This window comes from Nicotiana tabacum, chromosome 9 (assembly GCF_000715075.1).
Source record: "Nicotiana tabacum cultivar K326 chromosome 9, ASM71507v2, whole genome shotgun sequence".
NCBI classification, from domain to species: Eukaryota; Viridiplantae; Streptophyta; class Magnoliopsida; order Solanales; family Solanaceae; genus Nicotiana; species Nicotiana tabacum.
This window is the reverse complement of record NC_134088.1, coordinates 10,330,333-10,336,332: the sequence shown is the minus strand read 5'-3', so window position 1 is coordinate 10,336,332 and position 6,000 is coordinate 10,330,333. Positions and strand designations below refer to the sequence as shown.

Here is a 6,000-nt window from a genome sequence, read left to right as displayed (position 1 = left end):
ATTGGAAGAGATGAGTAACCAGTAGTTTACGAAGATGGGTGCACCGAGCATTATCATAAAGAGATAGATTCAATATTTAAGTTGGATGGGTTTAATCTTCACGTTCTTACAACGAATACATTACCCACCGGATTTAATTGTAGGAAAAGATAGAAAAAAACAAGACAAAAAGGGATTTGAAACCTCGATTTTATAAAGGTACACCGAATAATTTGCACCATATGACTCTTTGAGCTTAGGACACCAAATAATCTATTTCAAGTTAGAGTTAAATCGAAGGGCAACAACCTAGTGATTGTGTGATGATCCAAAAGGTCATCACTTGTTTTAGAAATGAATTATGCGTTCCGAAGTCTTAAAAAAACTCTTTCTATCTCACCTCAATTTGCGTGCGCAGTCTGGGCGCGTACCCGGATAGACATTATATGAAAATTTGTGAAAAAAATGATGAATTAGATTGTAAAATGAATTAATTTGACTTCGGTCAATATTTTGGGTAAACGGACCCGGACCCGTGATTTGACGGTCCCGGAGAGTCCGTAGGAAAATATGGGACTTTGACGTATCCCCAGAATCGAATTCCGAGATCCCAAACCCGAGAAATGAATTTTTGAAAGAAATTATTTTGCTGAATTAATTATGAGTTTTTGAAAGTGAAATGTGTATGAAACCATTGGTATCAGGCCTGTATTTTGGTTCCGGAGTCCGATACAAGTCTTATATATGATTTGAGTCGAGCTTGTGAAAATTGGTAAGAAACGGATTTGAAATGATGTGAATCGGACCTTATTTGAGAAATTTGGCAAATTTGAAGTTCTTAAGAAAATTCCATGATTTTGATGCTAAATTCATAGTTGGTGATGTTATTTAGTGATTTGAATGCACAAGCGAGTCTGTATGCTGTTTTTAGGTTGGTGTGCATGCTTGGTTTGGAGCCCCGAGAGCTCGGGTGTGTTTTGGATAGACCATGAGGTGGATTTTGGACTTGGTGAATTGCAGGTTTTTAGCTGGTGTGTTCAGGCCTGCAGGCTTCGTGTTTTTGATCGCAAATGCGATTTTCCTCAGCTTCAGCCAGCAGTCGCAAATGCGACACAGTAGTCGCAATTCCCATCTCGCAAATGCGAGAACCCCTTCGCAAATGCGAAGCTAGCAGAGGTCGGGGTTCGCAATTGCGGACCCTATTCGCAATTCCCATATCTGCAACCTGCAATTTTTATACTTAGCCGAAAATCAACTATTTTTCACATCCTTTCAAAATATAAACTCCATAGGGCGATTTTTCAAGAACAACTCTTCTTCCAAATCGATTGTAAGTCAATTTTAACTTGTTTTCTTTAATCATTAACATCTTTTCACACGATTTCAACTCAAAATCAATGATTTTCATGGGGGAAATTGGGTATTTTGGGTAGAACCTAGGATTTTCAAAAATTGGGGATTTGGACCTCGATTTGAGGTCCGATTTCAAAACAAATTATATATTTGTGCTCGTGAGGGAATGGGTAATTGAGTTTTGGTTCGAACCTCGGGTTTTGACCATGTGAGCCCGGGGGCGATTTTTGACTTTTTGGGTAAAACTTTGGAAAACCTATTTTCATGCATTGGAATTGATTCATTTAGCGTTTATTGATGTAAATAAGTAACTTGTGGCTAGTTACGAGCGAATTTGTGGTGGAATCAAGAGGTAAAACGATAGTAAAGGCTTGAATTGTGTCCGTGACATCGAAGTAAGTATTTGGTCTAACCTTAGCTTGATGGATTATGAGTCGTGTCTTATTTGTTACGTGTTAATTGTGGAGTACGACATATAGGCATGGTGACGAGTATCTATACGTTGGTGTCAAGCATGCCCGTGAGTCTTGTATTGTAATTCATATGACTCCATTATGGTTTATTGCACTTCACATGCTATTATCATTATTGTTCCCTTGCCGGAATGTTATTATCATTATTGTTCCCTTACCGGGATATTATTGTCATTATTGTTCTCTTGCCGTGATATTATTGTCATATTGTTGTTCCCTTGCCGGGATATTATTGTCATATTGTTGTTCCCTTGCCGGGATGTTTGTTTTGATATTACTGTTCCCTTTGTCGGGACCCTTTTGTGATTGTTGTTGATAAAAGAAATGGGGCGGGTTGCACACCTGCAACAAGATATGTGAAATGGGAGCGGGTTGCACGCCTGCAACAAGATATGTGAAATAGGAGCGGGTTGCACGCCTGCAACAAGATATGTGAAATGGGAGCAGGTTGCACGCCTGCAACGAGATATGTGAAATGAGAGCGGGTTGTACGCCTGCAAAGAGATATGTGAAATGGGAGCGGGTTGTACGCCTGCTACGAGATATATGAAATGGGATCGAGTTGCACGCCTGCAACGAGATGTGAAATGAAAGCGAACTCTGCATTTGTTTTCTCTATCCGTGTTAGTAATTGGATTTTGGTTTCTTTATATTCTCTTGATATTCTGTTGTTATCTGCTATTCCCCCAAAGCATGTTTCCCCTGCCCAATTTTAATTGCAATTATCTGCTTCTATTTCTGTTGTTTATGATATAACTGCACAGGTTTATTTGGTAGTCTGGTCCTAACCTCGTCACTACTTCGCCGAGGTTAGGCTAGACACTTACCAGCACATGGGGTCGGTTATGCTGATATTACACTCTGAACTCTTTTGTGCAGATCCCAGTATTGTAGACTTCGGACCGCAGTAAGGTTGTTGCCTTCAGTCCAACAGGCGACTCGAGGTAGTCTTGTAGGCGTCCGCGGGCATTGGCTTCACCTCCTATCTTTCCTTTATCCTGTTTCCTTTACTCTATTCGGAAACAATGTATATTTTATCTTTCAGATTTTGTATGTAGTAATCGTTGACCGTTTGTGAAACTGTGACACCAAATTCTGGGTAGAGTTGTATTTAGACTTCTGCAGTTTGTATTAAGATTAATTATCAGATTTTGTCTTCTATTTAACTATTTTCGTTATTTGCATGATATCTACTCATCAATTATAATGGTTTAAAACTGGAAAAGGTTAAGTAATTAGAATAATTTGGCTTGCCTAGCTTTCACCAGTAGGCGCCATCACGGCTCTCGAGGGTGGGAAATCCGAGTCGTGACAAGTTGGTATTAGAGCTATAGGTTACATGGTTCTCACAGTTGACAGACAATCTTAGTAAAGTCTGAGGGATCGGTACGGAGACGTCTGTATTTATCCCCCAGATGCTATAGAGTTAGGAAAAACTTCACATTTATTCCTTCATAGTTCATATCATGCGGTTTGGTTTCTCAATATAGATTGAATTTCTACTCTGTTCTTTCACAGATGGAAAGAACACGCGCTTTCTCGTCCACTGACCAGCAGCCCGGGCTCCCAGCAGCAGCTCCCATGAGGGGCACAGGGCGAGGCCGAGGTAGGGGCAGAGCTCAGCCTAGAGCAGCAGCACCAGCGGCGGAGCCTCAAGTTGACTTTGATGATGAGGTTCCGGGCCCAGCAGTTTCGGTGGGCCCAGCTTAGGTCCCAGAGGGGTTTATTGCTACCCAGTACTCCAGGATGCTCTGGTCCATCTTGTGGGCCTTATGGAGAGTGTCACCCGGGCAGACTTGTTTCCTGTAGCACCAGTCGTCTCTCAGGCTGGAGGATAAGCTCAGACTCCTGCTACTCATACTCCAGAGCAGGTAGATCCCCAATTTCAGACTCCAATGGTTCAGCTAGTTAGAGCAATTCAGCCGGATGTGGTAACTCAGACCGGTGATGGAGCAGCTATGTCTGCCGATGCTTTGTGGAGGTTGGACAGGTTCACCAAGCTCTTCACTACTACTTTCAGCGGTGTTGTCACACCTCCTTTTTACCACCTGAGGGTAGTATAAGATGGGGATAGTGGAGACCAACAAGGTCGATTTTGCTACTTATCACTTGTCTCGATTTGCCAAGACTTGGTGGAGAGATTATTGCTTGGCTAGACCAGCCGGATCACCAGCTTTTACTTGGGGGCAGTTTACTCAGTTATTTCTGGAGAAGTTTCTCCCTATTACTCAGAGAGAGATCTATTGGAGGCAGTTTGAGCGTCTCCAGTAGGGTTCTATGACTGTTACTCAGTATGAGACCCGATTTATCGACTTGGCTCGCCATGCTCTTATCATACTTCCCATCGAGAGAGAGAGGGTGGGAAGGTTCATTGAGGGACTTATCCAGCCTATTCGACTTCAGATGGCCAAGGAGACGGGGGGTGAGATTTCTTTCCAGGAGGCAGCCAATGTGGCCAGGAGAGTTAAGATGGTTCTATCGCAGGGAGGTGGTCAAGGGTCTGACAAGAGGCCTCGTCACTCAGGCCGATTCAGTGGTACCTCGTCTAGAGGAAGAGATTCATATGATAGAGGCCATCCTCCTAGGCCTTTTCAGTCAGCACTTCAGGTTTCTCACGGTGCTTTAGGTGGTCGTGGTCCTCATATGCAGTATTCTGATCAGCAGTCCTACAGTGCACCACCAGCTCCTATCAGTGCACCGCCGCTTCAGAGTTTCCAGGGTCATCAGCCCCAGCAGCCGAGGACTTGTTTTACTTGTGGTGACATGAGGCACATTGCTACATATTGCCCTCGAGCACCGGGCAGTTCTCAGCAGCAGGGTTCCCGTGCTATGGTTCAGGCACCAGGTGTTCCACAGCCCGCCCATCCAGCTAGAGGTGAGGGTAGAGGTGCTAGAGGTTGAGGTAGAGGTACTAGAGGTGGAGCTCAGGCCGCTAGAGGTGGAGGCCAGCCAGCAACAGGCCGTCCTAGAAATGTAGTTTAGGGTGGTGGGGCACAACCCCAATGTTACGCTCTTCCAGCCAGGCCTGAGGCTGAGGCTTCCGGTGCTGTTATCACAGGTACTGTTCTGGTTTGTAGCAGAGATGCTTCAGTTTTATTTGATCCAGGATCTACATACTCCTATGTGTCATCTTATTTTGCACCGTATCTGGTCATGCCTAGTGATTCTTTGACTGCTCCTGTTTATGTGTCTACACCGGTGGGTGATTCTATTATTCCTCCAATATATGCACATGTAGACATTATATTTTGAAATATCTGTATTGTTAAACACTGTGTATGTTATTGCAAAAGTTAGGTTCTTTGGTAATTATCTTTAGCATATCTCCATTTGTTTAAGTTTGCTGTATTTATTAATGGGTAAAAAGCCGACGAGGTTCATTTCGACCCAATGGTAGAAGTAGAACGATAAAAACTTACTATGAGTTTGGTACCATTCATATACAAAATTAACCATTGTAAAATGATCTCGCTTTAATTATTAATTTTGACAACGGTAAAACGGACTTTCAGATCATTAACTTTCTTTTGTGCTGAAATCTATAAAGTTTGCATATAAAGTGAGAAGAGTTCGTACTCTCTTTTCCACCCTGTTGTGTCTTAACTCTCCAGGCAAGAATAAGGCGAATATTTCAAACGTGAAATTCTCCAGCCTACAATAATACCACATCGAAAGCTAACAAAAGACAGAAGGGAGAGAACTGGTATAAAACCAGCCGGCCGAGCACAAAATAAAACATACCTTTCTCGGCCTTTTGGCTAAGATCAAGTGTAGTATCTGTTCTTATCAGTTTAATATCTGATATGTGAGTCATTGACTCACACGATATTAACTCTATTTTTTTTAGGGAGAGAGTCCACTAAGGTAGCTTGCTACCTAGGCTTTCAAGCGTCGCCCTTGCGTTGCACTACTGCAAAGGCCCGGCGCACCCCACCAAATCTAGTTCAAATTTCTGCACTGGCCTTGCTTTATTTTAGCTTAACAATTTCAATAATCTACTCTCTATTTTTAAGACAAGGATATATTTATGGCACATAAAGGAGGTATTGATCTGACTACTTAAAAATTCATTTTGGTTAATTTGTGAATATAAGTGAAAAGACTATAGATCTAAAATCATATGAAACACAAAGATGCACAAAATACTGTACTACAATTTGATTTCACGTTTTTATAATTTCTGGTTAAAAATGTA

The 6,000-nt window shown here is 42.3% G+C and overlaps 1 non-coding gene across 1 annotated transcript; it reads left to right on the top strand.

The window, feature by feature from the left end:
- Window positions 1-5,542: 5,542 nt before the first annotated feature.
- On the top strand, window positions 5,543-5,739 carry LOC142164524 (U2 spliceosomal RNA). Its single transcript, XR_012695285.1, has one exon. It is a non-coding gene; the product is annotated as a U2 spliceosomal RNA (small nuclear RNA).
- Window positions 5,740-6,000: the final 261 nt, after the last annotated feature.